Consider the following 24,202-nt stretch of genomic DNA (forward strand, 5'->3'; position numbering starts at 1 on the left):
CCATCTCTGATCGTGGTAAAGAGCCTCTAACGGAGGTTCCTTACCACGTGATCAGCTGTGACTGATCACAGCGTGAACCAGGAAGTGTCGGTAAATGACTTTCCTCGGTTTGCGCTGACAGGGAGAGCCAATTGGCGTCTTTCCCTTATCTGGGGGAGGGGGGGTTCTGCACTGATAATCAGCACATTAATTATCAATGCAGCCCCCATGAAAGGTGCCCACCAGTAACGCCTTTCAGTGCCTATCAATGTGCCAATTAGTGCCCCATCAGTATTGCCTGTCAGTGCCCTTCAGATGCCAATCAGTAATACCTGTCAGTAGCTCCTCTATCAGTGCTGCCTATCCAGTGCCATCTATCAGTGCCCATCTGTGCCCATCAGTGCCGTCTATCTGTGCCCATCAATTCTACATATCAGTGCGTCCTCATCAGTAATCATCAATGCCACCTTATCAGTGCCACCTCATGAGTGCCCATCAGTGCCGCCTCATCAGAGCTTATTAGGCAGCCTCATCAGTGCCTGTCAGTGAAGGATTAAACAACTTTGTTTAACGGAAACAAAAAATATTTTAGTTTTGTTTTTAGAAAAAAATAAAAACCCGCAGATGGGATCAACTACCACCAAATAAAAGCTCTATTTGCGGGAAGAAAATTATAAAAAAGTTTGCGTACAGTGTTGCATGACCGCGCAATTCTCATTCAAAGTGTGACAGCTCTGAAAGCTGAAAATTGTCCTGGGCAGGAAGAGGGGAAGTGCCTGGTATTGAAGTAGTTAAGGTGTCTGCAGAGATGAGCTACTAGTAATGAGGAAAGGGCCAGGGCTAGTGCCACTGATTAGGTCTTTGATACTTTTATATGCAGAAAAAAGCACCCTTGATTGTAGGGACCCTGGCATACCATTCTGCAGTGTTTCTCAACTTTCTTTTAAGTCAGGGCACCCCATTACAGAAAACTAAGCTAATAGTTTTACATAAAGCTGTAATATCCTGTAGCTGTAGGACATTTAACCACTTAACCCCCGGACCATATTGCTTCCCAAAGACCAGAGCACTTTTTGCGATTCGGGACTGCGCCGCTTTAACTGACAATTGCGCGGTCGTGCGACGCGGCTCCCAAACAAAAATGGCGTCCTTTTTTCCCACAAATAGAGCTTTCTTTTGGTGGTATTTGATCACCTCTGCGGTTTTTATTTTTTGCGCTATAAACAAAAATAGAGCGACAATTTTGAAAAAAATGAATATTTTTTACTTTTTGCTGTAATAAATATCCCCCAAAAATATATAAAAAAACGTTTTTTTCCTCAGTTTAGGACGATATGTATTCTTCTACATATTTTTCGTAAAAAAAAATCGCAATAAGCGTTTATTGATTGGTTTGCGCAAAAGTTATAGCGTTTACAAAATAGGGGGTATTTTTATGGAATTTTTATTAATAATTTTTTTTTTTACTAGTAATGGCGGCGATCAGCGATTTTTTTTTTTCCGGTACTGCGACATTATGGCGGACACTTCGGACACTTTTGACACATTTTTGGGACCATTGGCATTTTTATAGCGATCAGTGCTATAAAAATGCATTGGATTACTATAAAAATGCCACTGGCAGTGAAGGGGTTAACACTAGGGGGCGGGTAAGGGGTTAAGTATGTCCCTGGGTGTGTTCTTACTGTGGGGGGGGGGGGGTGGCCTCACTAGGGTAAAACACTGTTTACACACACAGCTCCCGTTCCCCGCTCTGTAACGAGCAATCGCGGGTGCCCGGCGGCGATCGAGCCCGCCGGGCACACGCACGGAAGTCGGGGGTGAGCGGGGGGCGCGCGCACGCGCCCCTAGTGGCCGCTCGAAGAACCGCCATATAGCTACGGGCTCTCGCCCAGGAGAGCCGACCTGCCGCCGTAGAATGACGGCGGCTGGTCGGCAAGTAGTTAACATTCTTCCAAAGCTAATATACCTTTGCACACTGGCACTGACTAGTATGACCAATGTTTCTCTCCCCCCTCTGATTCTCTCCATCACTCAGCTAATGTGACCCCAGTGCTGACGGGTGGGGGGAGCAGCATACAAGCATGCTGTGAAGGCATCCAAACACCATCAGCCAATAACATCATAGGTTGTTGGGATGCCAACGGAATGGCCCGCACAGTGCCCAATACTGCACGATGAAAACCTTTGGCTTTGTGTAATCAAGACAGATTTCCTCCACCCATTGCCTTGTACACAATCTTTGGTCAATTCGGATACATTTTTATGCATTTTGCCAAGGCACCTTTGAGGAACCCAGAAGGCACCCCAGTTGAAAAAGGCTGCTATACAGGCAGTGCCCGGGTTACAAACAAGATTCTGTAGGTTTGTTCTTAAGTTGAATTTGTATGTGAGTCGGGAACAAATATTTTAAGTGCAATTCCAGCCATAACAATAATTTTTATGTTTTTCTGGTAGCATAGGGAAGGGTTAACACCCCTGTAACGTTTTGGTTTGCTGTCTGTGCCCTGTTCAGAAGATTTCACCTCACTTTCTGTCCGAGACAATTGGATTTTGAAAATTTTGGGTTGTTGTGGAAACAAGGATTGGTGATAAAGCATCAGCGGATACATATTTTTCCCATAATAACTCTTATAGGAGTGAATTTCCCTTCCTAGGGGTAGATTTTGTCTCACTTCCTGTTGCCCCCCTCCATTTGTTTGTAGGAGTCGTTTGTAAGTCGGATGTTTGTACGGGCACCACCTGTACTGTACATTGGGCTTTAGGCACCTATGCATATGGCTTCTAAATGATGTCAGTAGTGCTCACCAATCATGGTTCCCCTCACAGGTTCACATTAAAGTGGAACTGTATTGTAGAAGATGAGGGGAACAATTGAGCTATTGGTTTGCCCTGTTCCAGCAATGACAGCTGCACTATGGTTTGACAGTTTGATTAAGAGCACAAGCAACTATGACAGTTCTCATTCTTGGCATGCCTTGAATGTAACTGTTTTGGGAAACGGTTAAATCAACCGGGTTAAAGAAGTAAACCCTAATGAGTTTTACTTCCTCTTTATTCCCCTGCACAGTAAAAGTTACACTTCCCTGCAAACGTTGCCCTCTGGTGGCCGCATCCATCTTCACCCCTCTTCCGGGGCCATGGACTCCGGCTCTGTGACTGTTGGGAGTCACGTTACGTCACTCCCGTGCATGCGCGCGGGAGCCAACAGTCAAGAAACAGCACGATCCTGCCCTTTCTTTAGTGCACATGCGCCGATGGCGTCGGCACAAGCGTATATGGTGAATATCACCTAAACTGTTTAGGCTTACCTGTAGGTAAAAGTGATGTGTAAGGCCTCGTACACACGTCCGAGGAACTCGTCGTAAATGAAACATCGTTTTCCTTAATGAGTTCCTTGTCAGGCTTGTCGAGAATCTTGACAAGCTTTCGTTGCGTACACATTGTCAAGACCAAATCTCCTCGTTCTCAAACGCGGTGACGTACAACACGTACGACGGCAGGGGAAGTTCGATTCCACTGGCACAACCCTTGGGGCTGCTTTTACTAATCTCATGTTACTGCGTGTTAAGTAAAAGTTTGGTAAGAGACGATTTGCGCTTTTTAGTCTGTTACAGTGTGACAAATGTGCGATCTCCATTACAAACGCTACTTTTACCGAAGGTGCGCTCCCGTCTCATACTTCATTCTGAGCATGTGCGGGTTTCTAAGCATACACACGAACGTGTTTCTCGTCGAAAACCAGCCCGACGAGGAACACGATAAGGAAATTGAGACTCCCGACGAGGAAAAAGAGAACCTGTTCTCTTTTTTTCTCGTCGAGTTCCACATCAGTTTTCTCGACGAAAAACATACACACGACCATTTTCCTTTGCAAAAAAGCTCTGCCACCAAGTTTCTTGATGGCTTATGTCGAGGAAAACGGTCGTGTGTACGAGGCCTCAGGGTTTACATCCACTTTCGGTTCTTGACCACTTCCCATCCTCCCCATTGTCATATGACGTCCGCAGATGGGACCTTCCATCCTGGGTGGGCATCATATGACCTCTTCGGCTTCCCGGCGGTATAGGGGCCGCGCGCGCCCGCTGTGTCACAGAGGAGCTGATGGTTTTTAACCACTACAGATCCGTGCTATCGTCAAAAGACGTCTGCAGCGCGGACCTGAAGTGCCGAGTGGACGTCTTTAGACGTCCTATTGTTTACATTACCCGCGCGCGCCGCTGGGGGGGCGCGCAGCGGGTAAACACTGTCCCGGCGCATCACTGGGAAGCCGATGCGTGTACCTGGCAGCCGCGATGTCAGCCGGGTACATGCGATCGTCGGTAACACAGCAGGAACGTGGAGCTCTGTGTGTAAACACAGAGCTCCACGTGCTGTCAGAGGAGAGGAGACCGATCTGTGTCCCTTGTACATAGGGACACAGCATCGGTCACCTCCCCCAGTCACCCCCCTCCCCCCACACAGTTAGAACACACCCAGGGAATACATTTAACCCCTTCCTCACCCCCTAGTGGTTAACCCCTTCCCTGCCAGTCACATTTATACAGTAATTAGTGCATTTTTATAGCACTGATCGCTGTATAAATGAGAATGGTCCCAAAATTGTGTCAAAAGTGTCCGATATGTCCACCGCAATATCGCAGGCCTGACAAAAAAAATCGCAGATCGCTGCCATTACTAGTAAAACATTTAAAATTAAAAATAAATCATAAATCTATCCCCTATTTTGTAGGCGCTATAACTTTTGCGCAAACCAATCAATAAACGCTTATTGCAATTTTTTTTAACAAAAATATGTAGAAGAATACATATCGGCCTAAACCGAGGAAAACATTTTTTTTTTTTTTTTTTAAATTGGGATATTATTATAACAAAAAGTAAAAAATATTGTGTTTTTTTAAAAAAAATTCTGTCTTTTTATGTTTATAGCGCAAAAAATAAAAATCGCAGAGATGATCAAATACCACCAAAAGAAAGCTCTATGTGTGGGGAAAAAATGATAAAAATATAATTTGGGTACAGTGTTGTATGACCGCGCAATTGTCATTCAAAATGCGTCAGCGCTGAAAGCTGAAAATTGGTCTGGACACGAAGGGGGTTTAAGTGCCCAGTAATGAAATGGTTAAAGCTTCAGTCTCCATGATTTCTCCTGGCTACATGTGTTCCAGGTCAGTGGCTCACTAGATGGTAAAGCCAGGATCAGGGTGACGCCTCGAGAGCTTGAAACATAGAAAACCAATTTGCAGCTTCATATTCTGTCCTCATATCATTCATAATTTTATGTGTACTTTTATGGAACCCTTTTATGATACTGGAGAATGCATCCCGTGGTCTTTAATATACAACAAACATGATATTATTATACCCCACTGCACTTTGTGCTGGGCAATGCCGAGCAATATGGGAAGAATAAATGGGAATGACAGCGGCTTCATGGCCCTCCTGTGACAGTGGAGGTTGTTCAGAGATCAGAAGGTTTTTCTTTTCTTGGCAGCCGTGTTGGTCCGATGCCATCCATGCATCACACAGTAGAGCGTCTGTATTTATGTAGAAGTATCTTGGCTCGGCGTGCCTCTCTGTGTCTCTTATAGAAAACACATGAAGCCGTCAGCCCATTCATTTTCCTGGATATTAATATGTGGGGTTGCCTTTCTGTGCGGACCTTGCCAAAATGCTTGCAGTAAAAGCCAATGGAGTAGATAAATCTAGTGTAAGTGTGGTAGTACCACTACAGACTTATATTTATAGCCTGTGAGTGCGATTTGTACGCTTTTGTTTTACAGCAGCTCAGAGACAAAAGTGTATAAATAATTAGGATTTTTGGGCTCCAAACATCCTAAAAAAAAAAACACCACTCAGTCACAATTCAATGTATAGTAATATTATACATAATGTAATAAAGTGCTCAGTTCCTGTTTTGTGTATTTTAACCACTTCCATACCGGGCACTTATACACCTTCCCGCCCAGACCAATTTTCAGCTTTCAGTGCTGTTGCACTTTAAATTACAATTGCGCGGTCATGCTACACTGTACCCAAACTAAATTTTTATCATTTTGTACCCACAAATAGAGCTTTCTTTTGGTGGTACTTGATCACCTCTGGGATTTTTATTTTCTGCAAAAAAAAAAAAAAAAATGACCGAAAATTTTGAAAAAAATAATTTTTTTTGTTTCCGTTATAAAACATTGTAAATAAGTACGTTTTCTCCTTCACTAATGGGCACTGATGGTACTGCACTGACTGGCACTGATAATGTGGCACTGATGGGCACCGATGAGGTGGCACTGATGTGGTGGCATTGATGATAGGCACCAATATGCGGCACTGATGGGCAACACGGATTGGCACTGATGAGCGGCACGGATAGGCGGCACGGATGGGCACAGATAGGCGGCAGGGATAGGCGGCACGGATGGGCAGGGATAGGCAGCAAGGATGGGCAGGGATAGGTGGCACGAATGGGCAGGGATAGGCAGCACGGATGGGCAGGGATAGGCGACACGTATGGGCACTGATAGGTGGCATGGATGGGCACTGATAGGCGGCATGGATGGGCACTGATAGGCGGCATGGATGGGCATAGATGGGCACTAACTAATGTGTTGTACTAATGGATGCCAATCAGTGCCAAACAATGCCTGCCAATTACTGATGCCCATTGTGGGCACTGATTGGCATCCATTGTGGCACTGATTGGCATCCATTGTGGCACTGATTGGCATCCATTATGTGTCATCCCTGGTGGTCTAGGGTGGCATACCTTTGATTTAAATCCCTGGTGATCTAGTGGAATCCCTGGTGGTCCAGTGAGCATCCCTGGTGGTCCAGTGGGCATCCTCAGGGGGGGCTGTGCTGATAATCGATCAGCACCAACCCCCCTGTCAGAGGAGCAGCCGATCGGCTCTCCTCTACTCGCGTCTGACAGACGCGAGTGAGGAAAAACCGATTACCGGCTTTTGCTGTTTACATCGTGATCAGCCGTGATTGGACACGGCTCATCACGTGGTAAAGTGTCTCCGTGAGAGACACTTTACCTAGATCGGTGTTGCGGGGTGTCAGACTGACACCCTGCAACAACGATCGCCGCGCTGCGCGCCCCCGGGGGCGCGCAGCGGCTCAGAATCCTGAGGATGTCATATGACGTCCAGTCAGGATTCTACAACCACTTTGCCGCCGTCAATCTGTCATTGGCGGGCGGCAAGTGGTTAAAGATGAATCTGTACAAATGCATTAACTATGATGCCGCGTACACACGATCAGTTTTCGGGTTGTAAAAAACGACGTTTTTCAGGCTCTAGACAAAAACGAAAACATTTTCAACCTCATTATTAAAACGACGTTGCCTACACACGATCATGAAAAAAAAATGCTCTAGCAAAGCGCAGTGACGTACAACATGTACGACGGCACTATAAAGGGGAAGTTCCATGCGGATGACGCCACCCTTTGGGCTGCTTTAGCTGATTTCCTGTTGGTAAAAGCTTTTCTGTCTGTTACAGCGTGATGAATGTGCTATCTCCATTACGAACGCTAGTTTTACCAGAACGAGCGCTCCCGTCTCATAACTTGCTTCTGAGCATGCGCGGGTTTTTCACGTCGTTAAAGCCCACACACGACCATTTTTTACAACCCGAAAAAATACATAGTTTAAAACGTTGTGAAAAAATGTTCCTAAAAATGTGGACGTTTTTCAGAACCCGAAAAATACTCTGAAGCCCACACACGATCGTTTTAAATGACAATTTTAAGAAACGTCGTTTTTTACAACCCGAAAAATGATCGTGTGTACGTGGTATGAGATATATTCTGTCAGATCATTGCTTGCTTTGTGCACCATAGTTCTATTTTGTTGTGTTCTCCAATGGTGGCGCCATCTTTATTCTGCAGCTTTCTCCTCTATGAATTGCAGACTTGTGTATGGATAAGAATGAAACTCCCCAGAAAAGGAGCTAATGTGTGTAGCGTCCTGCTCCTGTTCAGTAGGCGCTATTTGTAAATTTAGTTATCTGAGCTGTAGTTTAGCTCAGAATTTTATGGAAAATTATGGTTTCTGTCCAGTTCAGCTGCATTGCACGTATTCCACCTGACTGTGGGTGTCGCTGTCACCAGGAGTCAGGATTGGAAATGCAATGGGCTGGGTGTATTTGGGTGACTCTTGCCCAAAAGCAGCCCAGTGGGCGTGGTCCCCGCCGCTGTGCATTCTGGGGAGGGGTACTTAAGGGACAGACGTCATTCTGGCAGGGTCTTCCGATCCTGACCTGATGGCCCTACTGGCCTCAGGGATGTGTTAACAGCCTTTTGGTCTCAGGGCCTGCTGGCCTGAGGCTCTGCTACTGAGGGTAGGCCCAGGAGTTTCTGGGGCCTACTGGTCCAGGGATGGGCCTGTGCTGTTTTCTCTGCAGGAAGAAGCCGAACAATTGGGGATTCAATTAGAGGACACATCCTGGCTAATCTACCTCACAGTGCGGCCGGTTTGGCTGAAAGATCCTACCACTGTGAGCTGTGTAATTTCTTTGGAACTTTGCAAAGTGTGTGTGTGGTTACACGATCATGTGGCAGAGGACTGTGCAACGACTCAACGGCATTCATCAGGTCTGTGGCAGAGACTTTTGAATGAGCTTCGCACCGGCTGCTAGGCCAGTGAGAGCGGCCTATCCGGTGGTTGCTGAATCCAGTGTGGAAACATGTGTCCTCTGGATCCAAGAGCGTACCCGTGATACGCAAAGCAAGGTACCTGAATCTCCACATACCCTCCATCCCTCTGTCGGAACTTGTTTAACCACTTAAGACCCGGACCAAAATGCAGCTAAAGGACCCGGCCAGGTTTTGCGATTCGGCACTGCGTCGCTTTAACAGACTGTCATGGACACTTAGCATTTCAATAGCCTGAGCTAAGCATTGAAGGGTCATTGTCCTATTGACCTAGTCAGGACAAAATAAACCACTTGTAATATGTCCCATCTCATGTAATACATGAATTATGATTTATCAGCCACCCTCTCCTGTGTAACAGATGTCAAGTAGAAACACTTTAGCATCCCAAGGTCCATGACACAGACAATTGCGCGGTCGTGCGACGTGGCTCCTAAACAAAATTGGCCTCCTTTTTTTCCCACAAATAGAGCTTTCTTTTGGTGGTATTTGATCACCTCTGCGGTTTTTATTTTTTGCGCTATAAACAAAAATAGAGCGACAATTTTGAAAAAAATGCAATATTTTTAACTTTTTGCTATAATAAATATCCCCCAAAAATATATATAAAAACATTTTTTTTCCCTCAGTTTAGGCCGATACGTATTATTCTACCAATTTTAGTAAAAAAAATCGCAATAAGCGTTTATCGGTTGGTTTGCACAACATTTATAGTGTTTACAAATTAGGGGATTGTTTTATTGCATTTTTATAAAACTTTTTTTTTTTTACTACTAATGGCGGCGATCATCGATTTTTTTTTTTTTTCATGACTGTGACATTATGGCGGACTCTTTGGACAATTTTGACACATTTTTGGGACCATTGTCATTTTCACAGTAAAAAATGCATTTAAATTGCATTGTTTACTGTGAAAATGACAGTTGCAGTTTGGGAGTTAACCACAAGGGGGGCGCTGAAGGGGTTATGTGTGACCTCATGTGTGTTTACAACTGTAGGGGGGTGTGGCTGTAGATGTGACATCATCGATTGTGTCCCCCTATAAAAGGGATCACATGATCGATGCCGCCGCCACAGTGAAGAACGGGGAAGCTGTATTTACATACGGCTCTCCCTGTTCTTTAGCTCCAGGGACCGATCGCGGGACTCCAGCGGCGATCGTGTCCGTGGGACCCCCGGCCTCGGTGCTTCGGACCGGGTCGCGGGTGCGCACCCGTGACCCACGGCTGGACAATAGCACAGCACGTACCTGTACGTACATGTGCCCAGCCATGCCATTCTGCCGACGTATATGTGCAGGAGGCGGTCCTTAAGTGGTTAGTAAAACCCTTGAAGAAAAAGAAGCCAAGTGTTGGTGCGGACATTTGTGACCCCTAGGACAAGAATGGTGAACAGTAAGGTAACTGCAGGCCCAAATGTAAACCAGCAGCTCCTTCGGGGGTAGTGCTACACGTGTAATAATTGTGGGGATGTATTACTAATTCACTCCTGGCGTGTTGATCTTCTCACTGTAGGAATGGAAAAACTGTAAATGACACGCTCTCTCTCATTATTTAAATTAAATACACTTGTATGAGTACCAGGGTGGATAAAAATTAATGATTTAAGAAAAACAAAATCAGATTTTTTATTTATTTTTTATTTAACCACCTTAATACAGGGCACTTTCACCCCCTTCCTGCCCAAGCCATTTTTTAGCTTTCAGCGCTGTCACACTTTGAATGACAATTGCGCGGTCATGCAACGCTGTACCCATATGAAATTTTTATAATTTTCCCCCCACAAATAGAGCTTTCTTTTGGTGGTATTTGATCACCTCTGCAGTGTTGCCCTATAAACAAAAGAAGAGTGACAAGTTTGAAAAAAACACAATCCTTTTTTTTTTTTACTTTTTGCTATAATAAATATCCAATTTTTTTTTTTTTTAAACAAATTTGTTTCCTCAGTTTAGGCCAATATGTATTCTTCTACATATTTTTGGTAAAAAAAATCACAATAAGCGTATATTGGTTTGCGCAAAAGTTAAAGCGTCTACAAAATAGGGGATAGATTTGATGGCCCGGATTCACAGAGAGCGGCGCACATTTATGCCGCCGTAGCGTATCTCCTGTACGCTACGCCGACGCAGCGCAGAGAGGCAAGCACTGAATTCACAAAGCCAGTGCTGCCAAAACTGCGCTGGGATTCCTAGGCGTAAGTGGAAGTGGGCGTGAGCCATGCAAATGAGGTGTGACTCCATGAAAATGATGGGCCGAGCGCCAGACAGATACGTATAACGAATGGTGCATGCGCCGTCCCGTGGACGCATCCCAGTGCGCATGCTCAGAATCACGTCGGAACTACTCCCTAAGATACGCCGGACCACTGCCTACGGCGTGAACGTAACCTACGCCTAGTCATATTCACGTCCTACGTAAAATACGTCGGCTTGTGTTCCCTGGTGCAGCCCTTTGCATGGATGCTGCTGAGTTACACCTTCTTTATGGGGCATAACTTTACGCCGGACGTATGACTTTACGCGCACTGCGTTGGCCGCACGTACGTTCGTGAATTGCCATATCTCCCTCTTTTGCATATGTAAATAGAAAATCAATGGGAGCGCCAAATGCGTCCAGCGTAAATTTGCGCCCACTCTACAGCCGGCGTAGGCAAGTTAAGTCGGTCGGATGAAGCCTGTTTTTAGGCGTATCTTAGTTTGTTGGTCCGGTGCATAGATGCGACGGCGCATATTTGCACTTACGCGGTGTATCTGGAGATACGTCGGCGTAAGTGCTTTGTGAATCCGGGCCATAGCATTTTTATTTATTTTGTTACTAGTAATGGTGGCGATCTGTGTTTGTTTGTTTTTTATCGGGACTGCGATATTGCGGCGGACATATCGGACACTTTTGACACTACTTTGGGACCATTCACATTTATACAGTGATCCGTGCTATAAAAATGCATTGATTACTGTATAAATGTGACTGGCAGGGAAGGGGTTAACACTAGGGGGGCGATCAAGGTGTTAAATATGTGTCCTAGGGAGCGATTTTAACTGTAGGGGGAGGGGACTCACAAGGGGAGGAGACCGATCAGTGTTCCTCTGTACTGGGAACACGCATCGGTCTCCTCTCACCTGACAGGACGTGGATCTGTGTGTTTACACACACAGATCCACGGTCCTGCTCCATTACTGGGCAATCGTGGGTGCCCATCGGACATCACGGCTGCCGGTCACGCGCATCGGTTCCCGGTGACACGGCGGGAGCGCACCCCCTAGTGGCTCGGGAAGGCGAGGATGTCACATGACGCCTGCCCAGAACGAGAGATGCACCGTCTGGCCGTCATATGACAAGCAGTTAAAATGTAAGGACTTATTCTCACTGGTAGTTAGAATCTTTAATATTTGCAAACAAAATGAAGGTTTCCCATTTAGAATAATAAATTGTCAGCTTAGTAAAACGGCAATATCGGAACCAATTTAATCATACAGTTTGTAGTGTACATAGATTTGCAAAGCAATGTGTTAAAGGAATATTCCTGAACTTTTTTTTATCTCATGGTTACCGTGAAATTGTGTGAATGCATCACTGCAGTGCATGTTATTTCAGCTTGCAGAGCTTGTATTCATTGGCCCGGATTCACATACATTGGCGCATATTTATGCTGGCGTAGCGTATCTAATATACGCTACGTCGACGCAGCGCACAGAGGCAAGCACAGTATTCACAAAGCACTCGCCCCCAGTCGCTCTCAAATCTACGCTGGGTTTCCTCAGCGTAAGCCAGCGTAGGTGGAAGTGGGCGTGAGCCATGCTAATGAGGCGTGACCCCATGTAAATGAAGGACTGAGCGTCATAATGTTACGAATAACGCATCCCAGTGCGCATGCTCAGAATTGCGTCAAAACAACTACCTAAGATACGTCGAATCACTGCCTACGACGTGAACGTAACCTACGCCTAGCCCTATTCACGTACTACGTAAACAACGTAAAATATGACGGCTGTGTTCCCTGGTCCATACCTTAACATGACTTGCGCCTCATATATGGGGAATAACTTTACGCCGGACGTAGGACTTACGCAAAGCGCGTATTTTATGCGCCGGGTGCAAGTACGTTCGTGAATCGGCGTATCTCCCTCATTTGCATATGTGCATAGAAAATCAATTGGAGTACCACTTGCGGCCAGCGTAAATATGCGCCAACGATACGCCGGCGTAGGAAAGTTACGTCGGTCGGATGAAGCCTATTTTCAGGCGTATCTAGTTTTGTGGGCACGGCGCACAGATACGACGGCGAATATTTACACTTACGCGGCGTATCTCGAGATACGTCGGCGTAAGTGTTTTGTGAATCCGTGTTTTAATGCATCCTAAATAGAAAACTATCTTTTTAGATAGATTTTTTTACTCCAAAAGCATTTTATTAAAATAAATTTAATAAAAAATCGGATTTAAATTAAAAAAATTGTATCTAAATAAAAAAATCGGTTTAAATTAAAAAAAAAAAAAAATTCTTCTTTTTTTCTTTAAATCATTGATTTTTATCCATCCTGCTATAAAATATTTGAAGAACTTTTGAAGGAATCCACATGTGACCTGAAGGGAGCTTCAGTGTATTGTCAGGAGCTGTGATTATTAGGTTGCTGTTTACTGAGGCCTGTATGGTAATCTATGCACACAGCGCAGAAAATAACACACAATACATGGAACGTCGCTGTTTGCTTTATTTTTAGACCCGCAGTCTTCTCACATTGTTTGTTTTTTTGGACTGCAGGCTGGAAGCTGCGCTATTGTAAATCTACCATAAATCTTGCAGCGAACAATGCTCGTCAGGCGCTTGATTTATTATAGAATTTCCCATTTACAAATCCGGTTACTAAGAGTATTAATTAATATGTAGCCAATGTTTTGATTGAGTTTTATTTGCTGAAAGCATCCTTTTATTGTTTAATTACTAAATGTCTGTCTTCCTGAGATGTCATTTACTTGTAGACGGCTATTATTATTGATGAAAGACTTTTACTTTGCTTTTCTTTTTCTTTGTTTATCTTAGTCTGCATTTTGGTATATATTTTTTTATATCAGTGCAAAGGGCGGTACTTACATTCAGGGCCGCCATCAGGGGGGTACAGATAGTACACCTGTAAGGGGCCCGGAGGTTCCCGGAGGCCCGGATGGCAACCCCTTTTTTTTTTTTTAGGGGCCCCAGATGGCAACCCCCCTTTTTTTTTTATTTATGTTTTATATATTTTTAATATATATATATATATATATATATATATATATATATATATATATATATATATAAAAAATATATAAAACATAAATAAAAAAAGGGGGGGGGTTTATATATATATAAAATAAAGGGCCCAGAGGTCCCCAGGGGCCCGGATAGCAACCCCCCTTTTTTTTATAGAAAAAAAATATTTTATATATTTTTTATTATTAAAGGGCTCAGAGGTCCCCAGGGCCCCATGTGGCAAACCCCCTTTTTTTTTTTTTGTTTATAAATGTTTATATTTGTTTATATATTTTTTCTTTATTAAAGGGCCCAGAGGTCCCCAGGGCCTTGGATGGCAACTCCCCCTTTTTTTTATTTTTTTATAAATGTTTATTTTATTTTTTTTATATATTTTTTAATAAAGGGCCCAGAGGTCCCGGATGGCAACCCCCCTTTCTTTGTAATTATTTGTGTGTGTATATATGTGTATGTATGTATGTATGTATATATATATATATATATATATATATATATATATATATATATATATATATATATATATATATATATATAATTATTTTCTTTTAATTAAAGGGCCCAGAGGTCCCCAGGGCCCCGGATGGCTACCCCTCTTTTTTTATATTTTTCATTATTTCTTCTTTTTTTTTTTTGTAAAGGGCCCCCTCCGCTTCTCAATTCGCGGCAGCGCCCCCCCCCCCTGCTTCTCAATTTCAGGCGGCAGCACCCCCCCCCCCCCTTTTGGTTCTCTGCTCCAGGAGGGCCCATGCCTGAAGCTGTGTAAGGGGCCCCATAATTCCTGATGGCTGCCCTGCTTACATTTATTGAGACGTGTGCTGGTATAAGCTGTCCTATTTGAAACCCAAAGTCCAACGCTAACCTCTCCTCCCCCTGGATACCCCGCAGCCGCAATCTTAGGCCTCGTACACACGATAGGTTAACCAGAGGACATCGGTCTGATGGACCGTTTTCATCGGTCAAAACCAATCGCGTGTGGGCCCCATAGGTTATTTAACCTTAGGTTAAAAAAAAGCCAACTTGCGTTAAATTTAACCAATGGATTCCTAACCGATAGGTCAAAACCGATCGTTAGTAGGCACGACCATCGGTTAAAAATCCACGCATGCTCAGAATCAAGTCGACGCATGCTTGGAAGCATTGAACTTCGTTTTTTTCAGCACGTCGTTGTGTTTTACGTCACCGCGTTCTGACACGATCGTTTTTTTAACCTATGGTGTGTAGGCGTGACCGACCATCAGTCAGCTTTATCGGTTAACCTATGACAACTGTCCTTCAGACCGTTCTCATCGGATGGACTGATCGTGTGTACGAGGCTTTACTTTGTTGCAGAGGTCAAGGGAGCTCATACAATAGTCTTTTTTTTTTTTTTTTTTTCAATTGGTGAGTTGAATGAAAAAATAAAAAGATTCCCCCATCCACACATTCCGTTTCAATAATGTTTTATTCAAGCTTAACAGGTAGCGGTAGTTTCGCTCATGCAGGGGCTAGCATTGACCGTTATTACAAGGGTTAGCTTACAAAGACAGCCACAAAGGCAAAGTAAACATGATGGATAAAATGAGAGCTAACAGCAGCAGAAAATAGGCTTGTTTCATAAAGCCGTCCGGGCCTGAGGGGGTCCTGAACATCGCGTATTCGTTCTAAAAACAAACCGAACTTATGGGGCGTTCGTGGGAAATTCTAGCACCGTAAAACGCCCCATAATGCACTGCAACACAGTACATTGCTGTATGATGATTGGCCAAAGCATGCACCTGACCTGCATGCTTTGGCCAATCACAGCGCGCTCTGCTGAGAGAGCCCTAATTGTCCAAAGGCAGGGTGCCTTTTGGCCAATCATGGCTCAGGAAGACTAAGTCCACGCCCCACACTATATAAGGCTGCTTACATAGCGGCCTTGTGTAGTGTTGTTGGTGTGGACAGAGAGATGACTTGAGTTAGATTAATCAGGCATGTTATTCAGTTAGGCTGCTTTCACATTGCAGCGTCGAGCCGCGGTGACGGTATAGCCGCGCTATTTGTAGTGTGGCTATACCATCGTGTTTACCGCGATATTCGGGCGCTAGTGGTGAGGTTTTAACCCCCGCTAGCGGCCGAAAAAGGGTTAATACTACGATTTCAATGGGAAGGCGCGGTATAGGAGCGGTGAACACACCGCTCCTATACCGCGGTAAAGATGCGGCTAGCAGGACTTTTGGAGCGTTCCTGCTAGCGCACCGCTTCAGTGTGAAAGCCTTCGGGCTTTCACATTGAAGACTACAGGGCATGATTTTTCATGCGGTATAGCAGCGCTATTTTTAGCGCTGTACCGCATGAAAAATGCCCCAATGTGAAAGGGGCCTTAGTGACAGTGTATTTGATATATACAGTCAGTCTGGTGTGTGTGTGTGTATAATATATATATATATAGATTAGAGCTGCACGAATAATCGTGAAGAATCAAAATCGCAATCTTTTTCCATTCCTGATCTTCAAAACAGCCTGTCAAGGTCTTTCTAACAAGTGCAGAGAGTTCTCACAGCTGAAAAAACTAAATCCAGGCAGCCTGCCAAGTTTTAATACAACACAAAGTGAATAAGTATAAACAAAGTGTCTTTTCATTCTTTTATCAAAGGAAAGAACTCTGTAGATGAAGGAAGTTTAACCATTTAAAGACCAAACCTTATCTGACATTTGTTGCTTACAAGTAAAAATCATTATTTTCTGCTAGAAAATTAATTGGAACACCCAAACATGAGAATATGAATGAATATATATATAATATTTTAGCAGAGCCCCTAGAGAATAAAATGGTGATTGTTGCAATATTTTATGTCACACCGTATTTGCGCAGCGGTTTTTCAAACACAATTTAAAAAAAATACACTTTAATGAATAAAAAAAAAAAAAAAAAATTAAACAGTAAAGTTAGCCCAATTTTTTTATATATATATAAAATATATGTGTGTGTATATATAAATTTATAATATAATCTCTGCATTCAGTGTAGCCTATACGTTCAGTGGCGTATATTTTCTAATACACTCCAGGTGGTGTACACAGTATCTAATACAGTGTTGTGTGGTGTTGCAAAACAAAAAATACATGTCTGGAAGGCCACCAAGAAGAGGCAGATGTTCACAGGCGCACTAAAAGAGGGCAAGCAGCCTCTGTGTCTACAGTGAACAGTTGTGGTCGTGGACATGGTGCATTCTCTCAGTAGATGGACATGTGCGGGGGGAGGGGTGCCTATGCTGATGGGGGGGGTCTACACTAAGGTGGGTGTCTATACTGCAGTGGTCTGCGACAAGTGTGGTGTGTATACTGCGGGGGGTCTGTACTAAGGGGGGATTCTTTACTGATGGGGGGGGGGTCTGCACTGTGGGGGTCTGCACTAAGGGGGGTGTCTATACTGTGGGGGTCTGCACTAAATGGGGGTGTGTCTATACTGCGGGGGTCTGCACTAAGGGGGGTCTGTACTTGGTGGGGGAATCTATACTGACGGAGGGTGGTTTGTACTGAGGGAGGGGGGTCTATACTGACGGAGGGTGGTCTGTACTGAGGGAGGAGGGTCTGTACTTGGTGGGGGAATCTATACTGACGGAGGGTGGTTTGTACTGAGGGAGGGGGGTCTATACTGACGGAGGGTGGTCTGTACTGAGGGAGGAGGGTCTGTACTTGGTGGGGGAATCTATACTGAGGGAGGGGGGTCTATACTGACGGAGGGTGGTCTGTACTGAGGAAGGGGGGTCTGTTCTTAGTGAGGGGGAGCTTTACTGCAGGAGCGGGGTCTGTAGTTAGTGGAGGGGGGTCTGTACTGAGGGGGGACTCCAACCCTAGTGACGCCACTGTGCAGTCTTTCTGCACCACCAACTTCTGTAAGCATTGCCAGCACTTCAGGATGTGTATCAGCCGCTATGTTGCTTAGACAGGTTTTGGAAATAAGGACAGCACTATGAATTAAAGAAAAAAAGGATGCATGGCAATTCATTTTTTTTTTTTAAACTGTAATGTTAATGCTATGTGGGTGCCTCCAGTTTCTCCTATTTGGTTGCTGAATGTTCTTCCTATGTATGTGATACCCGGTCTTGTCATGTGAGTGTTACCTGGTCCTGCTAGGCGAGTGCTATCTACAATGCTTTGCACTAGAAATGGAAGAAATCCATAGAAAATATTGGGGTAGATTCAGTAAGCAATTGCGTCTGCGTAACCATAGTTACGCAGCGCAATTGCTTAGTTGCGCCGGCGTATCGACTGCTCCTGATTCAGGAAGCTTGATACGCCGACTGCAGCCTAAGATATGACTGGCATAAGGCTCTTATGCCGTCGTATCGTAGGCTGCATTCTTACGATGGCCGCTAGGTGGCGTTCCCGTAGTGGTCAGCGTAGAGTATGCAAATTGCATACTAACGCCGATTCACAACCCTACGCACGCCCTGCGTACGCATTTTACGTCGTTTGCGTTCGTCGGGTTCCGTGTAAGGCTGCTCCTGGTATTAGCAGGGGCAGCCAATGCTAAGTATACCCGTCGTTCCCGCGTCGCGATTTAAAAAAATTACGTCATTTGCGTAAGTGAATCGTGAATGGCGCTGGACGCCATTTACGTTCACGTTAAAGCAAATGACGTCCTTGCGACGTCATTTGCCGCAATGCACGTCGGGAAAGTTTCCCGACGGAGCATGAGCACTACGTTCGGCGCGGGAACGCACCTAATTTAAATGATCCACGCCCCCTACGGGATCATTTAAATTACGTGCCCTTACGCCGGGCATTTTTAAGGAGCGCCCGCGCAAATTACGTAGCTACTGCTTCATGAATGAAGCGTAGCGCAGTTAATTTACGGAGGCGCAGTGTTAAAACGGTAAGCTGCGCCTCCGTAAGAGGGCGCAATTCGTACCTGAATCTACCCCATTGTTGCAGCCACAGATTTCCTTTTTGCCTAGTTTCATAATTTTCTATGAGTTTGAAGTTTTATCGCCATAATAATTGTTGGCGGTTTGCCAATGTTTTTGACTAGTTAAAAAAAAAGAAGCCTGCTCCTCAGATGAGCATGAAATGATGCTTTTCTCCGATTATTGTCAGGCAGACTTGTATGAGAAATCTCTGGCTGCTCAGCATCAGTATAGTTGGCACTTTCTTCAATATCCTGGCAGGTCTTGTCGGACAGTTGCAGAGACACTCCCAGGTTTTAGAGGTCTGTTCCAAGATTTCTTGCTTGGAAAATCCAGCAGTCTTGTGATTGCGGTATGCTTCATGGCGTTTTCCATCGACCATCTTTACAGAGCACCGCTTTTAACCACTTCGTATCCGGGCCAATTCTGACACTTCTCTCCTACATGGAAAAATCGACCTTTTTTTTGCTAGAAAATTACTTGGCACCCCCAAACATTATATATATTTTTTTCAGCAGAGGCCCTATAGAATAAAATGATGGGTGTTGCAATTTTTTATGTCACAAAGTATTTATACACTTTATAAATACACTTTAATGGATTTAAAAAACAACACACAATATTTACCTCAATTTTTTTGTATAATGTGAAAGCTGATGTTAGGCCGAGTAAATAGATACCTAACATGTCACACTTTACAATTGCGTCTGCCTATGGAATGGCAGCAAACTACATTCCTTTAAATTCTCCATATACACAGTCTCGCCCTGCTGTGGACATGCTCAGTTGCTCTCCATTTTTAGGCACTTGCTGAGGGGTAGATTCAGGTAGGGGCGCGCAAAACTGCGTCGACGTAACGAATGACATTTACTTTACGCCTCCGCAAGTTTTACGGGCAAGTGCTTGATTCACAAAGCACTTGCCTGTAAAGTTGCGGCGGCGTAGCGTACAAGGGGTCGGCGTAAGCGAGCGTAATTCAAATGATCCCGTAGGGGGCGTGGATCATTTAAATTAGACGCGTTCCCGCGCCGAACGTACTGCGCATGCACCGTCCCTAAAATTTCCCGACGTGCATTGCGGTAATTGACGTCGCAAGGATGTCATTGGTATCGACGTGAACGTAAATGGCGTCCACGGATGACTTACGCAAACTACGTAAAATTTTGAAATCGCGACGCGGGAACGACGTCCATGCTTAACATTGGCTGCGCCTCCTAATAGCAGGAGCAGCCTTACGGCGAAAACGACGTACGCAAACGACGTAACAAACAAGCGCCGGCCGCACGTACGTTTGTGAATCGGCATAAGTATGCATACTCTACGCTGACAACTACGGGTGTGCCACCTAGAGGCCAGCGTCAGAATGCACCCTAAGATACGACGGCATAAGAGACTTATGCCAGTCGTATCTTAGGCTACAGTCGGCGTATCTAGCTTTCTGAATACAGAAAGTAGATACGCCGGCGCTACTTAGCAATTACGCGGCGTATCTATGGATACGCAGGCGTAATTGCTCTCTGAATCTATCCCTGAGTTTGTAGACCGATCTGCTGACAGCCTTAAAGCAGAATTAAAGGGGTTGTAAAGGTACAATTTGTTTCCCCAAAATATCTTTCTTTACCTTAGTGCAGTCCTCCTTCACTTACCACATCCTTCCATTTTGCTTTTAAATGTCCTTATTTCTTCTGAGAAATCCTCACTTCCTGTTCTTCTGTCTGTGACTACACACCGTAATGCGAGGCTGTGTGTTAGTGGGCGTCCTGACTCTCCTGTAGTCCAAGGGAGGGGGCGAGCACTCCAAACCAGGGAGAAAGCCTCACATTACTGTGTGGAGTTACAGACAGAAGAACAGGAAGTGAGGATTTCTCAGAAGAAATAAGGACATTTAGGCCCCATGCACACGAGACGCTGCTAAACTCGAGTTCAGAGGCATTTGGGCATTTTTTTCAACTGCCCCTGAACACATTTAATGTTATCCCATGTGTCCATGCACACAATCACGTTTTTTGGCGTTTTAAAGCAGTTGGGTTTAGGGCCGTTTTTTCAGACGCAAAATTTTGGGTTCAGAAGCATTTTTTTTTTGCGTTTTGAACTTTTGGAGGGTCTACAATGTCTTTGAGATAAGCGCTGACAGCCGCAAACGCAGTAAAACGCAGCAAAACGCGGCAAAAACAGGCGTTTTAAACGCCGGTTTTTGCCTTTGAAAACGTGAGTTTAGAGGTGTTTGTAATTGCTTCTCGTGTGCATGGGGCCTTAAAAGCAAAATGGAAGGATGAGGTAAGTGAAGGAGGACTGCATTAAGGTAAAGGAAGCTATTTAGGGAAAAAAAATTGTACCTTTACAACCCCTTTAAACCATCCTATTCTTTAAAGTGAAGGAAGCTGCTTCTGTTTGATCTGTAACTGCCATGGTGCTGCACATGTGGTCCGTTATGACACCAGCCGTTTGACAGTTTGGTTGAGGACAAAAAGCAAATGATACAGCAATCCTGGCATTCCAGGTATGTAACTATTTTTTGAAGCCGTTAAAGAGTTTGTAAACCATCTTCTCTTTTTTTATATATAAATATAACATACCTGTACTTGCCTGCTCTGTTCAATCGTTTTGCACAGATTAGCCCTGATCCTCTTATTCTGGGGTACCCGACCAGTGCTCCAGATCCCCCTCTTCGCCGGGTGCCCCCACGGAAAGCCGTTTTCCATGGGGGCACCCGTGCGGGGCTCGCTTCTGAGTCCCGCTGCGTCGTCCATTGACTCGGTCCCACTCCCCTGTCACTGGCTTTGATTGACAGCAGATGGAGCCAATGGCTCCTGCTGCTATCAATCTCGCCACTGAGGAGAGAGACAGCTGCTGGAGCTGCTGCACTCGTGCACATCACTGGATCGGATCAGGCTCAGGTAAGAAAAAGGAGGGCTTTGGGGGGGGAGCTGCAGCATAGGGTTTTCACCTTCATGCATAGAATCAATTTAAATGGATAGGTTTATTTCTTCTTTATGATTTACTGCTGTTCAGGGGCTTTGGGCTTCAGCAAAATGGCAGCCTACAGCAACAATAAACAGCAACTGGAGGCAATTTACAGCACACAATAATTTTGAAAGCATCATTATTAAATGTGGAATGTATGTTTCTTGCTAAACAACATTATTATTTTTTTTATCAAGTTGTTATGGTTAAAGTTCCCCTTTAACCACTTGAGAACCACGCTATAGACGAAAAACGTCCACAGCGCGGCTCTCAACTGCCGGGTGGACGTCCCTGGACGTGCTGCTGTCTACATTCCCCCCGCGCACCGCCGTGGGCGCGCAGCGGGGGAAACCTCTGCCCGCCGTGTCACGTGGTGCCGATGAGCGTGCCTGGCGGCCGCGATGTCCTCCCGGTACTTGCGATCAGCAATTACAGAGGCAGGACTTGGAGCTCTGTGTGTAAACACAAAGCTCCATGTCCTGTCAGGGAGAGGAGACCGATGCTGTGTCCCTTTGTACATAGGGACACAGATCAGTCACCTCCCCCAGCCAGTCCCCTCCCCCACAGTAAGAATCCCTACCAGGGAATACATTTAACCCCTTCCTTACCCCCTAGTGTTAACCCCTTTCCTGCCAGTCACATTTATACAGTAATTAGTGCATATTTATAGCACTGTTCGCTGTATAAATGTGAATGGTCCCAAAATAGTGTCAAAAGTGTCCGATATGTCCGCCGCAATATCGCAGGCCTGACAAAAATCGCAGATCGCCGCCATTACTAGTAAAAAAAAAAAAAAAAAAATCATAAATCTATCTCCTATTTTGTAGGCGCTATAACTTTTGCGCAAACCAATCAATATACGCTTATTGCAATTTTTTTTTTTACCAAAAATATGTAGAAGAATACGTATCGTCCTAAACTGAGAAAAAAAAAAAAAATGGGATATTATTATAACAAAAAGTAAAAAAAAAAATTGGGATATTATTATAACAAAAAGTAAATACATATCAGCCTAAACTGAGATCAAAAAATATAAAAAAAAAAAAATGGGATATTATTATAACAAAAAGTAAATACATATCGGCCTAAACTGAGAAAAAAAATATATATAAAAAAAAATTGTGATATTATTATAACAAAAAGTAAAAAAAAAATTGGGATATTATTATAACAAAAAGTAAAAAAAAAATTGGGATATTATTATAACAAAAAGTAAAAAAAAAATTGGGATATTATTATAACAAAAAGTAAAAAAAAATGTGTTTTTTTTTCACAATTTTCTGTCTTTTTTGTTTATAGCGCAAAAAATAAAAACCATAGAGGTGATCAAATACCACCAAAAGAAAAATGATAAAAATATATATTGGGTACAGTGTTGTATGACCGCGCAATTGTCATTCAAAATGCGTCAGCTCTGAAAGCTGAAAATTGGTCTGGGCAGGAAGGGGGTTTAAGTGCCCAGTAAGGAAGTGGTTAATAATAATAAAAAGAAGTAAAAAAAATCAAAAATGAAGCATTATAACAAGATAAATGCATATTACAAAGAAATCCCTTCTCTCTCCAACAAATGATTCACATACTCCTTGTAATAATAGGAGGGAAGGGACACTAATGAACTTTTAGTAAATCTGGAAGAGTGGGTTGTAGATTTTTCCTGCAGTGCCACCTGCTGGTAGATGTGAGTATTCAGTTTGTAACTATAAGGGAACCCTGGAGTCCCATTATTTCCATGTGGACAAATTCCAGCTTTCTGAGCGGCGAGAATCCCGTTGTTGTATTATATAGCCAAGAGAGATGTGGACAGCAGCATGTTATTACCCAGAAGGGTCAGAGTCGTCTGTCTCAGAGTTGTTTTTAGTGGATGTAATTTCAGAAGAAACGATAAAACTTTCTGTGAAGAAAAATGTTATTGTTTATTAAGGTCTTAAACTGTCGCCTTTGAATGATGGCCGCTGTGCACAGTGCCTCCTCCTGTGGCTGAGCAAGTCGTAATCATTCCCTTCATTCCATGGGCCACGTGTTGTTAAAAATTTGCCGAGCCAAAAGCAAGATTTAACCACTTCATTACTGGGCACTCAAACCCCCTTCCTGCCCAGACCAATTTTCAGCTTTCAGCGCTGACGCATTTTGAATGACAATTGCGCAGTCATACTACACTGTACCCAAATTATATTTTTGTCATTTCTTCCCCACTAATAGAGATTTCTTTTGGTGGTATTTGATCACCTCTGCGTTTTTTTATTTTTTGCGCTATAAACAAAAAAATAATATATTTTTTTAAAACACTATTTTTAACTTTTTGTTATAATAATATCCCAATTTTTTTAAAAAAAACTTTTTTTTTTCCTCAGTTTAGGCCGATGCGTATTCTTCTACATATTTTTGGTTAAAAAAAACAACGCAATAAGCATTTATTGATTGGTTTGTGCAAAAGTTATAGCGCCTACAAAATAGGGGATAGATTTATGATTTATTTTTTACTAGTA

General features: G+C 44.0%; 1 protein-coding gene across 1 annotated transcript in view; it reads left to right on the forward strand.

Moving 5' to 3' along the window:
* Window positions 1-24,202, forward strand: part of RGS12 (regulator of G protein signaling 12) — a 319,121-nt gene that overhangs the window by 50,076 nt on the left and 244,843 nt on the right. The gene's annotated exons all lie outside the window — the stretch shown is intronic.

This window comes from Rana temporaria, chromosome 1, assembly GCF_905171775.1.
Source record: "Rana temporaria chromosome 1, aRanTem1.1, whole genome shotgun sequence".
Lineage (NCBI taxonomy): Eukaryota > Metazoa > Chordata > Amphibia > Anura > Ranidae > Rana > Rana temporaria.